We start from the raw sequence: 22,319 nt of genomic DNA, 5'->3' as shown, positions 1-22,319 counted from the left end.
GTCCGATTCTGGGTCTATTTTAAGACTGGCAGGATTCGCTGATGGATAGGATGTGGGCGTGAGATGGAGCAAAATCAAGAATGACTCCCAGGTCTTTGGCAGATGCAGCTGGAATAAGGGAGTCACTAGTCACCAAGGGAGAACTCGAGAGGGGCGGTGTTCACAGTTGTGTCATTTTGTCATCAGTGGTGTGTTGAGCGTGGTGGCAAGAGTAGTTTTGAGGGTCCTTTACACACCTCTGCAGTAGACGGTCAGATGGCTTCACTGTTTGGGCTTTGGGGAGAGATCTGCTATGTATACATGCATGTGGGCACATGGCAAACCTCTGGGGTCTCTGGCATGGGGTTGCATGTGGTCACCTAGGGGCAGGTGGACACTGAAGAGTGGTTCTGGGGCCCCCTGGCTTTGGAGGCAGGTGAATAAAGAGCGGGAGATGCCTGGCAGGGGTGTGGATGGGGAGTAGAAGGAGGGAGAGGCCACTCTGGGGTAGCCTGGGTTTAAGTAATAAAAAAACAAAACAAAACAAAACAAAACAAAACAAAACAAAACAAAACAAAACAATCCTAGCCAAATCAGATCTGGAAGGATATATTTTTTTTAAAAAAAGGATTTATTTTATGTATGTGAGTACACTGTCAATGTCTTCAGACACACCAGAAGAAGGTGTCAGATCCCATTACAGATGGTTGTGAACTACCATGTGGTTGCTGGGAATTGAACTCAGGACCTCTGGAAGGACACTCAGTGCTCTTAACCACTGAGTCATCTCACCAGCTCCTGGAAGGGTATTTTAGAAGGGGAAACAGCACTGTAAGGGCTCAGAGGCCGGCAGCCATGACAGCTGAGGGCATGGTCTTCAGTCCTCCAGACAGCGACTTTTCCTCTCTTGGGAATCAGTGAAGAAGTCATCTTGGAGTTCTTCCCCACTTCTGCCTATAACATTTTGATTGTGTCTTAAGGATTCAGCCTTCTGTGCACCTGTAGACACAGAACAGACATTCACTGTGCCCAAGCCACTGTGGGCATCCACCTACCCAGTAGCCCCAGGTCCTCTGTGTTTCTTTCTGAGCTGCTCTGTGAGTCCCCAGAAGGTGAGGAAAGACAGCCTTCAATGGCCGCACATATCATCCTTAGGATGAAATTTAGCAAGACTCATGGGGTCCTGTGTGCTATCCTCCCCATCCTCCTGCTTCCTTCCTCCCCGGCCTCAGCTTGGCCTCCCCGCCCATCACTTGGCTTGCCCGCTCCTCCTGTTCATCAGCTTGGTGAGGTCCACTTGCCCTGCTGACTTTTGATCAATCAAAGGTTCTTTATTGCTGCCCTCTCTCTCCCCAACCCTCCTACCCCTAATCTCTTGGGGAACCCTTCACTGGAGCCCAGACTGGCCCGTTGCTCATTTCTTTCTTAGTCCTCACCGTGCACGTGAGTCCTGAGCTAATGATGGCAAGAGCTGACAGTTACTAAGTGCTCCATCGTGATTTGCACTATGCTAAGTGTTTTACATACCGTATCTGCTGTTATTCCTGGGAGGGCTTCCCTTCCACAGCAGAGACTTCCGGGGCCCAGAAGAACCACCGGTGCAAGGTCACACAGATAGTGAAGAGCTAACCTGGGCTACGACTCCAGGACCTCAGACACTTTCTGTTCCCTGCTTGATCTTAAGACTTCGCGAGTACAGGGGCGTGTCTTGCTTACCGCCTCCTCCCAGGTCCCTCAGAGGACTCAGTGGACGTCTGTTGACTAAAGCGGCTACTGAGTGAATGAGTATCTAAATAGCGGTTTAAACGACGCTGAGCTCCTGGTGTCGGAATGCCAGCAAGAGGCCTGAGCCATAGACAGGATGAGAGCCAAGGGCTTCCAGAGCGGAGGGATGAGTAGAGACTTGGCTCCGCGCCTTGGGAGCCATGGGGCTTTCTGGAGCTGAGGAGGGTAGAGTTTAGATAAGTATTTGAGTAAGAGCCTGCCGCTGGCTGTGGAGGAGGGGCCAGAGGTGGGGTCCTTCCCAGCCAGGCAGTCAGGCAGGCCGAGCACCCGCCCCCTCCCACTTGGCCCCATTAGCATTCTGCTTGCGGCTGGGCTCCACAATTAACACAAAGGTACAGTCATTCATTCTGACTGGCGGACTCGGGGGATCAGCGGATGGGGGCTGGCTGCGCGGGGCTTCTGCTGGGAAGGCATGTCACAGCACAGCGGCCACCGAAATGAAAAGCTATTAATAACGATCCCGGAACTTCACTCCCATCAGCTGTTTGTTTAAAGGTGTTCGGTACTCGGGAGCCGCCTGATTTATGTGGGCAATAACGCGCCCCGGTCGGCCCCGCGCTTTTTAAAGCAGTGCTAATGGGGTGCGACGGGGATCCCGAAGGGACACTGGGGGAAGAAGGCCGGAGGGCCAGGCCTAGTCAGGCCCTGACCTCAACTCCCTGCCCTGTACGGTCTTAGAAAGGTCTGGGGCTGAGAAAAGGAGAGCCAGAGAGCTGAGCTCAAACAGGCTTAAGCATGGTTCGTTTTCTTTCTGCCTCAGTTTCCCCGTTTTTACTTTGGGTAAAAGTAAATGAAAATGCTTGCACTGCATTGCACAGTTGATGGGAGGAGCCTGTGAGAAGTGTGCAGCAAACACCTGATAAAGTCTTAGCTTGTCTTTCCGCTCACGTGTATGTGCACACATGTTTGTGGGGTGTACAGGCATGTGTGTAGACTTGTAAAGGTCACAGGTCAACCTTGTGGGGTGTTGTTCCTCTGGTGTTGTTCAGCTTACTTTGTTTGTTTGTTTTTTATTTTTCGAGACAGGGTTTCTCTGTGTAGCCCTGGCTATCCTGGAACTCATTCTGTAGACCAGGCTGACCTCGAACTCAGAAATCCGCCTGCCTCTGCCTCCCAAGTGCTAGGATTAAAGGCGGGTGCCACCACTGCCAGGCTCCATTTACTTTTTTAAGAGAGAGTCTCTCACTGAACTAGCCTGGCTGGCCAGTGAGGCCCTGACTCTATCTTCCCAAGTGCTGGGCTGTGTAATGCCAGTCTTTTATCATGGTTTCTGGGTTTTGAACCCAGGTCTGTTTGCATGGTGAGCACTCTACCTTCTGAGCCATCCCCCCCCCCCCCTTGGCCCTCATCCCCACCACCTGCCCAGCCGTCTCTAGAAGGAGAGTCACTCAAAGCGCTCTGATTTACCAAGCAGAGCCAGCAACTGTATCTGATGCTGAAATGACTAGAGACTTGGCTGGGTTAGAGATAGTGTCATGCTCATTTTATAGACTGGAAACTTAGGCTCAGAAAGAAGAGATGTGTCTCAGGTCCGCCAGCCTAAGGCCATCTCTGTTCTGTGGAGATGGAAGATGCGCTGTCCAGCCAGTGAGGCTTCAAGATACTCACACTCAGCAAGAACTGGTTCATGTTCATTGGCTGGGGATACAAAAAGACATCAGATCTGGATCCTGCCTTGGAAGACCACAGCCCAACCTGCCCTTTATCCCAGGAGATCCAGTCCTTATCCCCAGCTGTAAGGGGACAGTGGATCCGATTCCTCCAGGGCAGGCCTTCTCAAACTTGGTCCTGCTGATGTACTACACTGGACAGTTATGTGTTGGGGGCTTTCTGTATGCTTTTAGGTATTGAGCAGCATCTCTAGCCTCTTTCTGATGGACAGCAGCAGCTTCCTGGGCAGGACTGGAGGAGCTGTCTCGAGATATAGCAGATGATCTGAGATCCTCCATGGCTGAGGACCACTGAAGTCAGAATAGCTCTGCCCCCCTCCCGCCCCCCCCCACAGAGGTTTACATTGTAGTTGGAGCTATGGCCACTGACTTGAATGTATCACCTCTTCAGTGACCGGAGAAGAATGTCACATCCCCTCTCACCTCTAGGGAGAACTTCCTGTTTGTCAGAACCAAACATCAGGCATTTCTGTAAATGTCACTGACCTGCTCCACAGACAGGGCAGTCAGGGGGCACACAGAGATGAGCTTCCCAGAATGCACTGCTGCTACACACGGAGACCCAGGGTCCTTCCTAGGTTCTGAGGGGAATGAGAAAGCTGAAGACATGAGAAAGCTAGGCGTGATCAGGACTGGTAGTGTGCTCAGGTGGAAGAAGGTAAAATCCAGGCAAAGGTAGGAAGACGGTAACAGAGCAGAGTAAGGAGATGGAGAGAATGGCCTGCACCAACCCGAGGTGGATGCCTGCCTAGTAGGCCCTCCTTCTCTCCTGAGATGCTCCTCTCACAAGACGCACTACACAGAGGTGGCAGAGAGATAGAAAGCATAGCTTCCAGTTTTCGCATCCGATCCTGTGGCTTTGACAAGTCACACAACCAAGTGTACCATCCAAGACTCTTAGCAGCCACTCCAGCAGAGGCATCCACCAGTGGAAACAGATGACATGTGAAACAGCCAATGGGAGCTGGCTGGAGGTTGGCTTTGTGTCTACACTTGCATTTTCACAAACCAGGTAGCCACACCCCAAGAGGAGCCGGTGGCTCTGATGGATGGAGAGGCCCAGTATTACAAAGTGTATACAGAAGGCACTCGTGTATACAGAAGGCACTCTTAAAGCTTCCCAGAGGGCTCAGTAGGTGCCCCAGCCAGAATTCCCTGTATTAAGCTCCAAATGACTTGGCTGTGTAGATGGTGAGAACTGGCCTTTCCGGGCACCTCTGCTCCTGGCCGAGTTTGAGCACGGAAGCTGAGAGGTGTGAAACATGACACCCACAACCGGAGTCCCCAAAATATCCCCAGCAGAGGCTACCAGACCTACATCCCCATCCTCGGGATCTTTGCCCTCCCCTGGGGTCTTGGAACACTGCCGGTCACACAGCAAGCAGGACCCGTATCCATCACAATCTCCTGTCCCAGCTATCCCTCTCACAGCATGTTTAGGCAGCTTGTCATTACAGAATCCATTTTCTTATCTCCCCTCCCGTATCTATTTTTCTAATTCTTACTTAACGAGCTCCCCTGAAAATAAGAAAATCATTGGAACAATTTTCTTAAGTGTGAAAGATTAGTCTGAAATCGGCATTAAAGGGACTAATTGCCTTCATTCTCCTACCTCTCCGACAGCCATCGGTGAGCGGCGAGAGCTCATTCGTCTGCTGCTCCTGGGAGTCCGTCAGCACTGGGTCTTCAGTGCCTGCCTTTGCCTGCGGGGTGCTTGTGGCCTTGTGACTGAGAGAGGCAGGACACAGGGTAGACGGTCCCCAAACTCTGACTCTGCAAAGGGACTCCCTAGGACGCTGAGTGTCCGAAGGGAAGCAGGTCAGAATTGGGTATTGGGTGGGTACCAGGACCGGGACAGACACCAGCCAATCATACCTAGTCTGCCATGCTCCTAGGCGCCCGGGTTCCCAGTTGTTCATAGGCCAAGTTACTGTAAGCAAGTCCTTCCCCTTCTCCAAGCCTCTGTCTCTTGATCTGTCAAATGGGTGGGCTATCTTGTAGCCATGGTAATAACTGTGGCGTGGCTGCTGCAGAAGGCAGACTCTCTCTGCCCAGTGACTCTATTGTCACATTAGCCCAGTATATAGATGATGGAGTGGAGATCCAGAGAGGTTAGGTAAAGAGGCCAGATCACACAGGGTTTGGTGCCGCCGCCCCCCCCCCCCCCGCATGACCTGCACAGACACCCGGTTTCCCTCTGAGTCTCACTTTGCATCTGTGCTTCTTCCGGTGGCCTGGTGTGATGAGAGCCACACGCTGCATTGCACTCTAAACAAACGGAACGTGACTGGGAGAAGTAAGAGAGCATAATGGGGAAGCTTGCTGGAGGGGGAGGGTCCAGGAAAGGGCAAAGTTGGACTGGAGCACATGGCTGGACAACCCTGGAAAGCAGACACCGTCACCGCATCTCTTGCACCCCAGTTCTCATGCACCTGGTCAAGTGCCCCCTACTCCCGCCTGCAACACCGCAGGGCCTCCCTCTGGATCGAGACCCCCAGCTGTAGGGCTGGTGACTGGGGAGTGGATTGGCAAATGATGATGCCCAGCAGTGGGCAGGGATTCCAGGCTCAGCCCCGCACCTGGTGTGGGGGAAGGGCGGGCTCTCGGCTCCCACCCACTCCGCTCTCCCTCCCCCAGGGCGGGGAAACTCACAGGGGAGGGGATAAGCTCTGAGAAGACCACAGGAACATCTTCCATTTTCCATTTAACCACCCGATATTGAATTATAAATAATTCATACACCTGCCAAACATTTGATTAAAAGAACCCAATTCGCCCTGCATTTGTCAAGGGGTAAGAATTGCATGTGGTGTTTTTATTTTAATCTGTCCTTTAACTCTTTTACGAATATTTATTTATACTTGGCTGTCAGGTTTTATTCTATTTGCCCTGATTTTATTCGGGCTGGAGCTGGCATTTTTTCCTTTCCCTTTTTATTTTGTCACTTGTGCCTGGTAGTCGCGCATTTGAGAGCCCAAAGGTAATAAATAAGAAAGCGAGACTCCTTCCCTGCTCCGGCCCGCTCCCGCCCCGCCCCGGCGCGCTCCCGCCCCTCCCCCATCTCCGCCCAGTGTTTATAGACCCCTCTGTCCCTGGTGCTATTAGCCACCAAGCAAGCTGATCTGCTCCTGGGCAGAGCCTAGGTTTTGGCGGTGCCCATTTCTGCGTCCCTCCCTGGCCTCTCCACTACTTTCTCCTTCCTCTTTGCCAATTGTGGAGTAAGCTCTCAATAACATGATTTTGAAAGAATAAATGAATCAGCATCATTAGATCATCAGTGCACAGTGTCCTTGGGGATAAAAGGGATACGGTGGTATTCTTGAAATTCATATTTTCATATTCACCATATATTCATATTCACCAGTGGACCCTGATGCTGGGGAAGGTCTAAAGCCAGCAATGTGGGCTTCAGGATCCTGCAAGACACCTCTGTTCCTCAGTGTGAACTTCCTCCTCTGTAGGAGGTATCTGCAGCTCAGGGGCCCCTATGTCAGAGACTCAGAGCCGGACAAAGGCACACAGGCAGCATCGAGAAAATGGTAGCTGCTATTTGATCCTAAGTGGTCACCTCCCTCCTCGTCTCAGCAATAGCCCACCTGCCCTTCCTGCTTCTCCCTCGAGAGGGAAGTTTCGGGCATGCGTGATCTTATCTTGAATGCCAAGTGCAGGTCGGCAGATGTGTCCGTGACAAACCAGAGAAAGGGCCGCTGACTGCTTCCCTTGTTGGCTAGCTGCCTTTGCAATAACACGCACTGTTTGTCGGAGGGCTTACACGGGTCGGTTTGTGAGTTGACATAAAAACTTGTTTCTGCCAAGTGACTCAGGTGAGTTGGGAATTTACTGGAGACCTGTGTCAATGCCGTCTGAATACAAAGGTACAGGAAGCAGCAACACAGAAAGGCTGTCACAGTGACAAAAACCCACTGGGTGAAGGGAACCTTTATTTTCTTTACAAAGCATAGTCTCTTTAAATTTTTTATTATTTTATTTACCTATTATTTTTTGAGACGGGATCTATCTATTATGTAGCCTTAGCTAAAGGTGTGTGCTACACTGCCTGGTACATACTCATGCACATGATTTCTTCTAATGCCTAAATATCCTAGTGACCCATTGGGTATGGTGGCATATACCTGTAATACTAGCCGCAGGGAGGCTGAGGCAGGAGAATTGCCATAGGTTTAAGGCCAGCCTATATCACAGAGCTTTTCCGTTTAAATTTTAAAAGACATTCCATCTAGTCACCCTGCTGTCCCCTGACCTCTCCCAGCTTCCCAGATAGCTCTGAGGTCTAGAGTGGCTTCAGAGCCCTGTCTGTTAACCCAACTTCCCTGCCTCTCCCAGCTTTAGCAGTACCCCAAGGCCAACTCCACCTAATGTGTTAAAAATCATTGTTAGATATGTGTTTGTTTATGCACTTACTGTGTTTACGAGTGTGAGCACACTTGTGTCCAGAGGTCAGAGGGTGACCTGATGGAGCGTGTTCTCTCCTTCCCCCACGGGGACCTGGGGGTCAAATGTAAGTCATGGAGTTTGGTAATATCATGGATGGGCCTCTGGCAGACTTCAGTATTTCCCAGGCATCCTCAAGGTAGAGTTGAAGGTGACTTCAGGAGCCCAACATGGCAATGCAGACCCATTACCCCTCGACTCAGGAAACAGAGTCAGGACAATCACCAGAAGTTGGTGGCCTATCTGTTCTGCACAGCAAGTAAGCTAGCCATGGCTGCATAACCAGACCCTGACTCAAAACAAAACAGAGCAAAAAAAAAAAAAGTGACCCCACAAAGATCTGACCCCAGGTACCACCCACTCCTGGGTGAGTCTGTTACCTAGTTACACAGTGGTGGCTTTGGTCAGCATTGTCTAGAACCACAGATTTCAGAGGCCATGTCATGAGCTAGCCTGAGTTAGCCTGAGCTAGCCTGAGCACCTGCTTCGTGTCAGGCTCTGTAACTGGCTCAGGGGTCAGGAGTGAGTCCAGCTCTTCTGGGGTGACCTGAATTTACCGTCAGGGGAGTTTGAAAATAAATAAATAAATAAATAAATAAATAAATAAATAAATAAATAAATGGGAAGTAGAGTCAGGCCAAGGAGGGAGGTGGGCGTGGGAGGGCTCACCATGGCCTCTCTGACCCTGGAATCTGCACACTGAACTATTCACAGAGGAAGGAATTCTCCTTGGCAGGAGCACTTTCTAGCAAATGACAACTAAGAGAAACTCAACTCACCATCTCTCCAAAGCAGCGCCCCATAGCCTACACTCAGCATCACCCTGCCTCCACTTCTGGAGTCATTCCTTTAGATTTCTCCTAGATGAGGAGGATCATGGGATAACAGGTCTCCCTGAAGCAGCACCAAGAATGGTGCTCTGGCCATCATTATCCTAAAGACAAGGGATGAAGGGACCAGACCCTAGACAGTTTGGAAAGCCTTTTCCTTCCAGGCTTGGGCAATAAGAAAAGGGACAGCACAAGGTGTGAGTCTCAGCTTATCCCCAGGGAAATTCAGTTTGCCAACCTTTGCCCTGGATTCCTCTTCAATCAGAGATTATAATTTGTTCCTCAAGACTTTGGCTGGCAAGACAGCTCAGTGGGCAAAGGCACTCGCTGCCAAACCTGAGGGGCCACCTCTAATCCCCGGGCCTAACTTTATGGAAGGAGATAACGGAAGCCTGAAAGTTACCCTCTGACTTCCACACGTCAGCCATGTGTGTGCCCATATGCGTACACACTAAAATAAAGAAATGCTAGTTAAAAAAAAATGTGTAAGAAATAAGAAACTCTAACCAGGCACGGTGGCATGTGGTTATAACCACAGCACTTGGAACCCTGAGACAGAAGGATCGTTGTGAGTCCCTGGCTGTGTAGCAAGACCCTGTCTCAAAACATGAAAGAAAGAAAAGGAAAGAAAGAGAAAAAGAGAGGAAGGAAGGAGGAAGGAAGGAAGGAAGGAAGGAAGGAAGGAAGGAAGGAAGGAAGGAAGGAAGGAAAGAGGGAGGAAGGGAGGGAGAGAGAGAGAGAGAGAGAGAGAGAGAGAAAGAGAGAGAGAGAGAGAGAGAGAGAGAGAGAGAGAGAGAGAGAGAGAGAGAGAAAGAGAAAGAGAAAGAGAAAGAGAGAAAAAGAAAGATAGGTGTGAGTGAGGAGGGGAGGGAGGAGGGGAGGATGCCTGAACCCACTCTGAGGCGTGGGAGACTAGAAGCGACTCTGCCCCTTGCTCATCACCTCCCTGGCTGGCTTTGTCCTGCTTCCCCTGGAGCTGGGGCTGTGACAAGCCTGTGTGTCATCCTGTGCCATATTTAGACTTCAGCATGCGTTCTGTGCACCCACAGCATATAAGCAGCGTTGTTTTACGTTCCTTAATGTAAATGCATTCATTCTGGGTGTAGCACCCCGCAATTTGCTTTCTCTCTTCCAACGATGTTTTGAAAGCTATCCATGTTGACGCACTTTAACTCTTCCATCTCAGCGGGTGATGCGGCCCTCGCTGGGACTGGGCACCATGCTCTCTCTGCCCACCCGCCACCTCGCCTACAAAGGGTATGTCTTCCTCCCCCTTCTCAGCCACAGGACTTTAGGGACCATTGTGACTGACATCTGTGTTCAAGTTGCCAACACAACTTTCTCCAGGCTCAGAGACATGACTTTGTGTATTTTCCTTGGTTTATTCAATCTTTGTATACGTTGGGGGAGGGGGAGGGATGGGGTGGCACACATGCCAAGGCATTTGTGTGGAGGTCAGAGGACAACTAACTGGGTTGGTTCTCCTGGGCACTGAACTCAGGTCCTCAGGCTTGGCAGCAAATAAATGCCTTTACCACTGAGTCATCTTGCTGGCCTGACTGATTGACTGACTGATTTTGAAACTGGGTCTCATGCAGCCCACACTAACCTCAAATTTGCTGTATACATAGCTGAGGGTGACCTTGAACTCCTCATTGTTTTGTTTCTACCCTTCTAGCACCGATTACGGGTGTGAGCCATCCTCCTGGGTTTACATAGTGCTGGGGCTCAAACCCAAGACTTGGTATACTCTGAGTAACTCTACCATCTGAACTTCATGCCCAGTCATTTCCCAGGTTTCAGTTGACCGTGAATGATAAGACCCCGTGGGACCTACCCTGAGCCAAGCGCAGTCCCTTCCCCACCAGTCACCTTTTCTTCCCCTCCAGAGAGTTTAAGACAAGAGACTGTAGGAAAACAAGCTGGGCCAGGTCTTTAGAGGACGCAGAAGGTCAGTCTGTGAACGGACTGCACCATCAGGCAGCTACCTGGGGCCCTATCTGTGGCCCAAGACATTGAGAGAAGGACCTAGAAACATGGGCTGGGGTCAGAGGTCACCCCAAGAAGTAAAGTTGGTCACTGACCCACAAAGGACACTCCCAAGAGAAGATCTGGAAGATGGTCCCCCCCCCCCACTGTTTCCAACATCCTGGGCCCTCCAATTCTCCCTTCTGTCTGCCACCTGTGCCCTTGGCCAGTGCCTTCCACCTGGGTCTCTGCATACTGAGCACTCTTCTCCCTCCTCCCTCTGGGCTGTCAAGTCCTCCCCAGCTACAATTTCTCTCTTTCTCTCCTTCCCACAAAGCTTGGATTACCAAGTTGTCTTGTTTGTTTCTCTCTCCCACTCAATGCTCAGTCAGCCCACAGCCATCTGCTGCCCCCTCCCCCATCTTCATCACAACCCTTCCAAGGTCACCTGCCTCCGTCTGTCCATCCGTCTGTCCTGGTCTTGATCTTTTCTTCCTCCACCAGAACTTCCCTTTTCTCCCTTTACTGTGCTCCTCTCCTCTTCACCCTCCCCCCAGACTGTTCCCCTCCCACCCATCCCACCCACTCCTCTGTACTGTTCTCCAGCTTGCCCTCTGCCTGCCTGTAATCTGTTTAAGACATATTAGTCTAAAAAAATACACAAAGAAGTATAGAGAGGAAAACAAATAAAAACGACTCTAAGTCCCACCAGCCTGTGAGTCTCGCCCTGATACGTTTCCTTCACTTCATGTGCGTAGGTGTGTTCTGTGCACCACACACAGCATCCCGGCACTTTCTGTACAGAGAGAAGGGACAGAGAGGATGGGTAGCCCCGAGACCAGGCCAGGGGTGGCCCCTCTTAACCGCCCTTCATTTCCTTGCCAACAATCTTGCCTGGACTTTCTGCTTCCACTACATCGGTGGCTCTCAACTTGTGGGTCTTGAACCCCTGAGGAGGTTCACCTAAGACCACTGAAAAACACAGACATGAACAGTACAATATACAACAATAGCAACCTTGCAGTGATGAAGTAGCCATGAAAATAACTTTATGGGTAGGGGGTCACCACAACATGAGCGATTGTATTGAAGGGTCACGGCATTAGGAAGGTTGAGAACCACTGCCCTGCAGGAATCTAACAACCTGTTTTGGCATTGACCACCCTTCAACCTGGGCCTGGAGCTGGACTCCTCTACCCCCCCCCCCATACTGGTCCCAAGCCATTTCTGCTGCTGTTGGGCAGCGTCTGTAGGGGTCCTGGCCCAAATCTCTTGCTCCTGGCCATGATTCCTTTTGGTCTCTCTGCCCACGTGGCCTGTCTCTCTCTGATTGTCTGGGGAGCCATCTGCACCTTCCCGACTGAACACTGGCTCCCCAGCCCTATATACGATCCTGACAGAGACCCTTTCTGACCCTGGATCATCAGATTGAGTCCTGGTGACACCACTCAAGCTTGGGACTCCACTTCTTTTGTCTGTAAAGTGGAGGGGACAGAGGCTGGGGAGATGGCTCAGCAGTGAAGAACAGGGTATTGCTCTTGCAGAGGAATAGAGTTTGGGCTCCAGCTCACAAGCTCTGTAACCCCAGCTCCAGGGGATCCAATGCCTCTGACCTCTTTGGGCTCCTGCACAAGTGTGCATTTACCCTTGCACACATAAGGTAAAGCTTTTTTTTAAAAATAAAAATAAAGTCGAGGGGGAAATGGCCCTTCCAGCAAGGGTATTCCGGGTGTGTGGCTTGAAGGAGACAGCCCTGCCCAGCGCTCAGTGCAGCCCTTCTGAGCACGTGGGCCCTGCTCACTGTGCTGGCGGTGGCTGTGCCATTACCCAGAATCCCTCCTTACTCCAGTCTCCCACATCAGATCCATCACAGTGACTGTCAGTTCTCCCAGCCTGGCTGGCTTAACAGCCTCCCACCCGGTCTTCCTGGATCAACTCCGGACCCTTCTCTGGGCTCTTCTTGACAGCTGGAGTGATCCTTTAAAAGGAAAATCTAATCACCATCACTCCCCTGTTGAGGCCCTCCCGGGATCATCAGTGTGCGGGAGAAAGTGGGGGGAAGAAAAGATCTGGGGACAGCGCGTTCTCTCTCGCAGGGAGTGGGGTGGGACTGCAGGCATTCAATTGGAGCCACTCACTTGCGTGCAGCCAACACCTTTCCATGGGTGCTTTGCTGAATTGATGTGATAGTTTGCAATGTGCTGGGACCCTGTATAGACTGGCACCAGCGACTCCACCAGTGACATCTCCCCTAGACCCCATACCCTGTTTGTTTCAATTAAAACAGATATTTCACAATCCCCTAAACCAGCTGATTCTTTCTCTTTTGCCTCTGCCTTGCACATGTTATTCACTCAGCCTGAACCCCCCACCCTGATTTTTAAGTGATGGCATCTGGTGGTCCCAACCCCCCCCCCCTTTTGTTGCCATGGTCAATCTCCTAAAAGACAATTCCTCTAGGGATAAGACATTCGTCCATCCAGAGCCCATGTGGTCAGCTTCTGGCACGAACAGAACTCAGGTATTTGTGGAGCCTCTTATGAATTCAGATACTCAACAAATACATGTTGGCCACTTCTCTGTGGCAGAGACTCTTCTGTGTCCTAAGGGCATGTGAGTGAAAGAAGCCAGCAAGCATTCTTATCCCAGTGACTGTAATGTGCCATGGAGGAGGAGCAAGGCACACAAAAAGCACAGCAAGGGGTTGCAGAGGAGGCTCAGCAGTTAAGAGAGCTTGCAGCTCTTACAGAGGACCAGAGTTCAGTTCCCAGCACCCCATCAGGGGGCTCACAATCACCTACAATCCAGCTTTAAGGGATCTGAGGTCCTCTTCTAGGTTCCTTGGATACCTGATTGTATACACGAGGCACACACGTGGGCACACGCAAGCGTGCACACATACACACGCACATTGAAAAATCACAGTAAATATGAGAATATAGGACAGGTCACAAGGTGATCAGGGCTGAATGAAATACAGAAAAGAGCAAGAGTATTGATAGAGACTTGGAGACAGAGAGAGGGGCTGCTGTCCTTAGAGTGTCTGGAATTCTTCCCTAAGAGGCACTATTTGGACAGGGTGTCCAGGGGTGGGGTGCGTTGGAATACTTCAGATACTGAGGGAGAGTGTTGAACCAGAAGGATGGACAAGGCCAAGGTTCTCAGATGGGAACAAGGTTGGCAAGCTGGCAGGAGAGGAGAGAAGGGGTGGGGCTGTGATCACAAAGGTCAAAGGGCAGATCATGTAGGGCCTTGTAGACATTCTGTCTTTAGTCCTGAGAAAGGCAGGGCCATTTTCCCCTGACAGCTTTACTGAGTATAATTTACATACTATAAAATTCATCCTTTGTAAGTGCACACGTAATGATGTCCAGTAAATTACTCTGCGGCACCTACACCACCATCCATCAGGATGTCTCTTGTACCCCTTCCTGCCTGTCACATCAGCCCACCCCCATTACCAGTCCCGAGCACACCAATCTGCCTCCTGTCTCTGTGGAGATGCCGATCTGGACATTCAGAGAGGGAGGCTTACGATTAGCACAGCTTTTCGTTCTTCAGGGAGCCGAGCATCAGAGATGTTGGCTCTCAGAGAGCCCCTTCGTGGGTACAGACCACATTACACATACACACATGTATACACATAACACATACACATATACACACATAACACACACATACACACACATGCCACACACACATAACACAAACACATACACACACATAACACATATACACACATACACACACACATACACACATAACACATATACACACACATACACACACAACACACATATACACACACATACAAACACATACACACACAACACATACACACACATACACACACACATACATACACACACATAAGACATATACACATACACACACATACACACATAGACACATACACACACATACACACACACATATACACACATACACACATATAACACACACACAGACACATACACACACATACACACACATAACATATATACACACACATACAAACACACACACAACACATACACACACATACACACATAACACACATACATACACACACACATATGCACACATATAACATATACACACACATACACACACATACAAACACATACACACACAACACACATATACACACACATACACACACACACATAACACACACACATAACACACACACTACACACATACACACTCTCATTTGACATCACTACAGAGGCGTGGGTGTGCTTCTGCTCTTTGGCTGAACTGTGCTGCCCTGTCTCTGTGTGGACCTTTGTCCCTTTGTCTCTGCCATAGATTCTCTGGAGTGGGATGACTGGATGGTGCGCTAACTTCATGTTGAACTGTATCAGACTGCTTTCGAATGGGCCACCCTGCGGAGCTTGCTCTACAATGAGTGGATGGAGGAGGGGCCATCCTCCTTAGGCTTCTTAGCGTATTTAAACAAACATGCCAAACTGAGGACAAAGTGAGCCTGGCACAGGTACCTCAGGCCCATGCTTAGACTGGCACTAAAGGCCTCGTGGAGGCCCTGGTCCAGGTCACCCCAGGATGCAAACTCGGTTTTCCAGCCTTGGAAAGGAGCAGGGAGGCCCGCCTCATCCCCTCCCTCCACTAGGACCAATCCCCAGCCAGTTTCCTCGCAGCCAAAGCGTGAAAACCGTGAAAACCGCTAGTTTGGAGAAGCACCCGCATCAGGCACGGACTTTTCGAAGCTGTGGAGCCCTCTCCCCCCAGGGAGATGACAAAATTTTCTTTGCAATTAAAATTCCTTTGAAACTGGGACCAAAGAAAACGCAGAGCAGAAAGCTTTTCAAACGGAAGGGAACGCTCCTCTGTAGCAATTACCGTGCCTGCATTCCAACAGGCTGCTTCCTCCTCCCTCCTGCCGGCGGCGCTGGGAGCTGTCCTGCCTGGGCTGGGCTTCTGCATTCACGGAGCCCCCCAGGAGCCTTTTCCTGGATGGTCCCTGCTTTTCTGCTCACTCATAGCTTCTACATCCCTCCCACATAACTAGCCTCCGTGCAGGCTCTGGCTGACGTGGTCCACTTCCTGTGAGACTCCCTTTCAGCCTGGTGAATGGCTCATCTGCTGAGCTGCCGATCCATCTGTGTGCTTACCAGTCCTTCCTGGTACCACTGCCTGGCGGCGGCCCTTCCCTCACTCACAGCTCACAGCTCACAGCCCTGCCTCTCAGTGCTCACCATTTCTTTTGGAACCTCATCTGAGCGAGATGCAAATGCCTTTAAAGAGCCGGGACGTTGCAGATCTGGCTTCAGGTCCTTCTTTCAATCAACAAATAGTTATTTTGTTTATTTTAGGGTCTCATTTAGTTCAGGCTGAGCTATAACCCTCGAGGTCTACCCCTTCTCCACTCCCGCAGAGGCCAATTTCCTCCAGGTTACACCTCCCTTGAGGCAACAGAGCTGTTCTAAAGTCCTACCAGCTGGGGACCAAATGTTCAAACTTGTGAACCTGTAAAGGTCCTTCGATTTTGTTTTTGAGACAGGGTCTCATATACCCCAGGCTGGCCTTGAACTCAGCAAGTGGCTGAAGATGCCCTTGATCTCTTGATCCCCTGCCTCTACCTCCAGGGTGTTGCTGGGACCACAGGTATGCACCTCATGTCTATTTTATACAGTGCTAAGGATCAAACCCAGGGCTCTGACCTGCTAGGCAAGCACTCTACTATCTGAGCTACTGCTCTAGCACAACAACTATTTATGAAGTCATTAAAATATGCCACATGTTGTGCCCAAGCCTTAGAGATTAGCCATCTCTGTGTTTAGAAACAAGGCACTGAGGTTTGGGGACAAACCCTTCAGCTTTAAGGAGCTAAGAGTGTTGGATAAAATACAAAAATCATCTTATTAAAGCATCAAAGAGCTGACAAGCAAGCCCTTTGTAAGGAATTACCAGGAATTATTAGGTCAAAACTGGAGGGAAAACAGAAAGCCGGGGGCCGTTAGAGAGCAGAGAGGCAGCGTTTGCCCTCAGGACATTGGCTGATCCCAGAAAAAGTGAATTCGGTTTTTAATGATCTCACAGTGTAAGGGGAATGGAAGTCCAAGTTCGTTGTCTGAAAGAGGAAGGAGTCAAAATGCAGACCCTCCCCAGACCCACTGGGATTCTCAAGGGCCCCTGAGGTACAGATGAAACAGAAGGGACCAGATGGGACTCACAGGGCCACTCAGCCATCCAGGGAACCCAGGGCTTCAAATTTTAAAATCGAATGCACAGCCAAGTGCAAGTGCTTTTTAAAGAAGAGAAATTCCACTCTTCCGGGGCTTCAAGTTCTCTCCTAAGATAAAAACTAAAAGACAACAGTCAACACATAGCTGGAGAAAGCCAGACATGTCAAGAGAACAATGCAGGAGCTGAGCAGGGGGGGCACGGCATGACAGAACGCGACACCCTTGCCTCTCTGGATGCACAGACCACAGGGAAGACAGATGACATGCTTCTCCTGGACTGTTACAGCACTGCTGTGCCTCAGTTCCCCCGGTGTCTCAGCAGCTTTGCTGAGACATGACTGGTCAGCTCCATGACTCCATGTTTTAGATGACCCTCAGTCCTCTGCTTCTGCCCCCCACCCCCTGCTTCACCGCCTTTCTGCTTCCTCTCTTATGTGGCAGGGCCCTGAGTCTGCTCTGTCTCTCCTCTGCGACCTCAGCATCCCCTCAGCATTAAATGTCACCTGCGAGCAGAGGGATGGCTCTGATTTATATCTCCAGTCTGGGCTTGTCCTTGGAGTTCTTTCCAGACTGTTCCTTGCACCTGCCTGTTATATGTCTCTGAAGGCACGTCTCAGGGACGTGTCAGGCATAGCCTACCTACACGCTCCCTCCCATCCCAGCCTCTGTTTCTCCGATTCCCTCCTTGTTAAATGTTGTCGCTGTCCACTGTGAAGCCATAACCCAAGGGTCACCCTGAATCCTTGGTTGGAACTGAAGTGGGAGGCAAGGTGACACCAGGTAGCCAGGTGGAGGACTGTTCAGGAGGGAAAGCAAGGGTTCCTGCCAAGAAGAGCTCCCGGCATTCTGGCTGGGACCACTAGACACATATTGGGGCCATTCACTGAGGTGACTTTGAGCTTGCTAGCAATGAGGCTTAGCAGGGCCATCTAAGTGAGTGGGCATGAATGCCACAATTAAATTCAGAGACCTGGCCATGACCAGGACCTCAGAGGTTGGCAACCATCGTGGCGCTGAGGGTGACTGAGGCCGTCGGCATGAATGGGCTTGCCCAGGAATGAGTGAAGAGTTTCAGTGGGGACTGAAAAGGCTACGGTAATGAAGGACGGCCAGAGCATAATGGGAATGTCAAAGAACCCCAGCTGTTCAGTAAGGGTTCAAAGACCACTGAGGATGAGGGACGTGAGCACTGGGGACAATAGCTGGATGAGATGGCGTAGCAGTCATTGATGACTTCAACATGGTGAGGACAAACACCTGGTCACAACTGATTGTAAGAACATGGGCTCTGAGGCAAGGAATCTGGGGTTCTGTCCCCCCAAACTACTGGGTTCTCTAGCCACAGGAAGAGGTTGGTACAAGGAGATGTGTGCTTAGTTCTTGTCAATTAGAATCTTCTGGGAGTACTTTCCATGCTGATATCCAGGACACCATTAGAGAAAGGTAAAGATGATGTAGGGGGGTTTCAGGGAGATGGGAGGGAAAGAGATTGCTTTGGCTTCTGGTCTGGTCCAAAGTAAAGGGCCCTCTTGTAGTGATGGCCTACTATCCATCAGATCCCAGGGTAGCTTGGAGCATTGTGGAGGAAGATGGGACATGAGAGACCTAGCCAAAGTGATCTTGAAGCAGACTCGTTCTCACATAACCCAGGAATCAACATAGCATACTTTCCCCATAGCTGTGACCCAGACCTGACCAAAAGCAACTTTCGGAAGGATAGGTCTATCTTGGCTCACAGTCTGAGGTGGCACAGATCATCATGGTGGGTAAGGCTTCAGAGTGGTGTGTCTGTGGGGCCAGGCACACAGGCAGCTGCTTGATCACTTGGATTTGGATCCCTGGCATCCATACAGTGGGAGGAGAAAGCTTATTCTCTCAAGCTGTCTTCCGATGTCCACATTATGGTACACACACACACAACACACACACAGAGTAAATTGATAGATAGATGGATAGATAGATGGATGGATGGATGGATAGATCGATCGATCGATAGATACATAGATAGACATGTAAAGAAATTTAGAGAGCCTTGTACTGGGGCCAGAGATTCATTGTGCATTCCAGAGAGGACCCATCATGGTCACGGGTGGCCACAGGGAAAAGGAGTCGAATGTCTGGTGGCTTCTCAGAAACCTCTATTCAGGAAAGGGAGAGCTTTGCCACAAAGCCAGGAGTAGGTGACTGTCCTTAGACAAGAGAGCAGACAGGCCTGGCAGAGACAAGGATCCAGGGGGATTGGTGTTAGGTGTTACCTGTATGGTGAGGTCATGTTGCTAGACAGTAGGTGAGGGACTCCTGTGTGGAGACTCACAGGGGGGCCCCTCCAGGGGCTCAGAACTGGAGGTGAATCCTCCCCACCCCTACAGGAGCTGCTGTGCTTCTGTCCTCCCCCCCCCCCCGACTGTGATCCTCTCTCGCCTGTGGAAAACAATAGTCACGGCTCACCTGGTTCCAGCACTTGACTTTCCAGAGAATTACTTTTGTGTTCACCATCTACTCGAGCTTTGAAAGAAAAAAAAATCTTGGAGGATTTATTTTCCCCATTTTGCATAGAAAAGCACTGAAGCTCAGAGAGGGGAAGCAGCTTCCCTTAGGTCACACAGCTGTTGGGGAGCAAAGCTGGGGACCCAGCTCAGCCCAAGTGTGACTCCCCCACGGACCTCACCAGCCCCTCTCCTACCTTCTGCAAAGCAATGAGCAAATTTTGGGGCTCCCCATGCATCTCAGGCAGCCCTTCCAACAAGAGACCTGTGTGTGCGTTGGCTTGCTACCGACAGCAGCTTCTAGTCCTTCGCCCTAGTCCTGAGTCTTCCGCAGATGGCTACCAAAGACTGTCGCCGGCAGCTTTAAATGCAGGAAGGAGAGGATTAAGCCTTGGAGGGAGTGCCAGCCTCAGCCCCTTCCCTTGCTGCAGCCTGAGCAGGGAGATTAGAGAAGAAGATTCCTTATCTGCCAGCTACATCACTTGTCAGGAGAAGAAACGGAGAAACGCCCCCTCAGGCTTGGCACCACCATTGTCTATCTGTCGCCCCAGATGGGACCTGGCTTACAGTCTAGGGGATCAATGGGCCAGACTGGATTACAACTCCAAGCACCCAGCCTGCTGCCATGGAACCTGGTAGTAGCACCCCCTCCCTGTTCCAGTCTGTTTGGGGCATATGCAGATCAGAGAGAGGGTTCCCAGCTCAGTCCAGGTCTCCACCCCCACCCCCAGCCCAGACCACCTCACCCCACCCCACCTCGGCAAGGCACTGGGTTTAATACATCCCAGTCTTCCCCAGGCTGATACATCCTCCCCAAGACTTCACACAAGCCATTTCCTCTGCCCATGATTCCCTTCCCAGGGCTCTCTATGCTGAGCTCCTACAGAATCTTCCAGGACAGGTCAAATGTCACTGCATTCGGAAGCCCACAAAGAACAGCTGGATTGAGCTGATGCCTGGGTGAGACTCCATTTAACAGATGGACTGGACACCCCTGACCTTACCCTGTAGGGCTGACATATAATAGGGAGTTGTAAGTCCAGATGTCCCCAAGGGTGCTGTGGAAAAGGACAGTTCCTTGTGAGTAGAATCTGAGTGAGGGAACACTTAACTCAGACCAGGCCCCAGGAGAAAAGAGGTAGGCCATGTTCCCTTAGTCTGTTCTTGCTTCTCCCTGGCTTGTAGGGCATGTGGCCATGGAGCCCCAGGGTAGAAGTGTGGCTCAAACATTAGACTGTATGTTCTTGGGTAAGTCATTTGACTTCTATGCTTCATATCCACGGCTACAGGAGCAGGGACTTCCTCATGGTGCTCTGTGAGAATGAAGTGGTTTATCAGTGTAAGATACTCAGAGCCACGGTGTCAAGCCAGTGGATGGCAGTCAGTGGATGGTGGCCTTTTGGGTGCTCTGCATTGGCAGATCTAAGCCCACTGTCACCTACCTCATCCTGAGCCTCTCCGTCAGGAAAGTGAGAGCAGTGATAGGTTTCCAATTCTGATCCTCTGAGATGCAGTGAAGCAAGGGTGGGGGTGGGGTCAAGGCAATGTATAAGGAGAGCAAAGACGGGGGAAGCCCCCAGAACGGGATGGAGAAAACCTGGGTTGAACAAGGCAGTTTGAAGCCAGAAAGCAGAGGACCTTAAATGACGCAGTGGTGTCTTCGAGGGACAGCCAGGCCTGGTCTATTATTAGGTGACTGCTAAGGGAGTGATCTCCTGGTGGCTGAAGGAATATAAGCAGGCGCTGAGATCTGCAATGACCGCCCTGGCCCAAGACTGCAATAACAGGTTCTAGAAAGAGACTGGTCCCCTGGTGCAACTCCAGACCCACAAACAACTGTGTCTCTAAATTGATGAAACAGACCAACCCCGAGATGACCGAACGTATCTTGGGGACAAGCACCTAGCCACCTGTGCCGGTATCGAACAGGAAGAAGTGACATACTGACTGGTACAATGGATCCGTGTTGGCATCTGTGCAGTAGTGACAGGAAGACTGGGTGTGTGAGACACAAGTTCTCACTGTGGCTAGTGTTGCTGTTATCACGACTTCAAGTTTCTAGAAGCCCCACACTCCTGGCCTTTCCTCTCCCCGCTGAGTAGGCGGTGGCCAGGCTAGCTGAAGCCTGGGGCTGCCAAAGGCTCCAGCCTGCAGCCTCCCCAAGGAGCCTGCCATGGTTACCAGCTGCCGGCAAGGAAGGGCCATAAATCCTGAGCGGGCTGGGGGAGGGGGAGCCACGTGGGGGGCGGGAAGGGGGGCAGCTAAGTGGAATTGAATCTTGTTTAAGGAGGAGACCCACGCCTCCCCGGGCCTGTAATTTACTGCGAGGTTGACAAGATGAAAGCGGAATGTTCAGTGGTATAATCGCCCGGACCTCAGGGAGCTGCGGGAGATGAGCCGCGAGGCCAGCGGTGGCGGCCTGGCTTTGAGAGAGATCTGGGGCGCTGATCCCGCTGTGAGCACAGCAGGCGGCAGACCCGGGGCTCCCTCCTCTGCGGATGGCAGGGCCTGGCTGGTTAAGCCCCAGCTCAGGCGGCATCCTGCTTGCTGTCATCTCTAGAGCTGAGGTCAGGTCCCGAGTCTGTGGTAGATTTGATTCAGTGGAACGCGCCACCCAGGACGCCTGTGTCTCGCAGCTGCAGACAGTTGGCGCGGAGGCCTTAATGGGGAAGAGCCCTAGCCACAGTGAGCATCCGGCCCCAGGCCATTGGTGGGCTGGGCAATCCAGTGTCTGGTGGGTTCAAAAGCCAAGCCTGGCTTGGCATAAGATCCTCCCAGGGGCCTCCATGGAGCCTGCTGCTATCAACTAGCACACAGAACTCAACCTCAGGGCCCCTGTCCAGGCAGCGGGCCCGTCACCTTCCATCCCTGGTGCATGTGTGCGCATGCTCCGTGTTTGGAGAAGGGGGCGGATTAGGTCTGAGAACCGTTTACAGGCGA

General features: G+C 51.2%; 1 protein-coding gene and 1 long non-coding RNA gene across 18 annotated transcripts in view; one reads left to right on the top strand and one right to left on the bottom strand.

The window, feature by feature from the left end:
• Cdh22 (cadherin 22) overlaps positions 1–22,319 on the top strand; it is a 123,424-nt gene that overhangs the window by 17,284 nt on the left and 83,821 nt on the right. The gene's annotated exons all lie outside the window — the stretch shown is intronic.
• Gm36803 lies at positions 592–8,204 on the bottom strand. 9 transcript variants are annotated; one of them, XR_003954095.1, is made up of 6 exons: positions 5,643–8,204; positions 5,310–5,408; positions 5,047–5,230; positions 3,373–3,402; positions 1,696–1,920; positions 592–978 (listed from the first exon to the last, which is right to left on the bottom strand). It is a non-coding gene; the product is annotated as a predicted gene, 36803 (long non-coding RNA). The 9 variants fall into 9 exon arrangements; XR_003954094.1 differs by adding an exon at positions 3,921–4,015 and having other exon boundaries at positions 737–978; positions 5,047–5,162; positions 5,310–8,204; XR_003954092.1 differs by adding an exon at positions 3,921–4,015 and having other exon boundaries at positions 737–978; positions 5,047–5,408.

The sequence above is a fragment of the Mus musculus genome, chromosome 2, assembly GCF_000001635.26.
Source record: "Mus musculus strain C57BL/6J chromosome 2, GRCm38.p6 C57BL/6J".
Taxonomy (NCBI): Eukaryota; Metazoa; Chordata; class Mammalia; order Rodentia; family Muridae; genus Mus; species Mus musculus.
The sequence above is the reverse complement of the archived record's forward strand: the minus strand, read 5'-3'. Positions and strand labels throughout refer to the sequence as shown.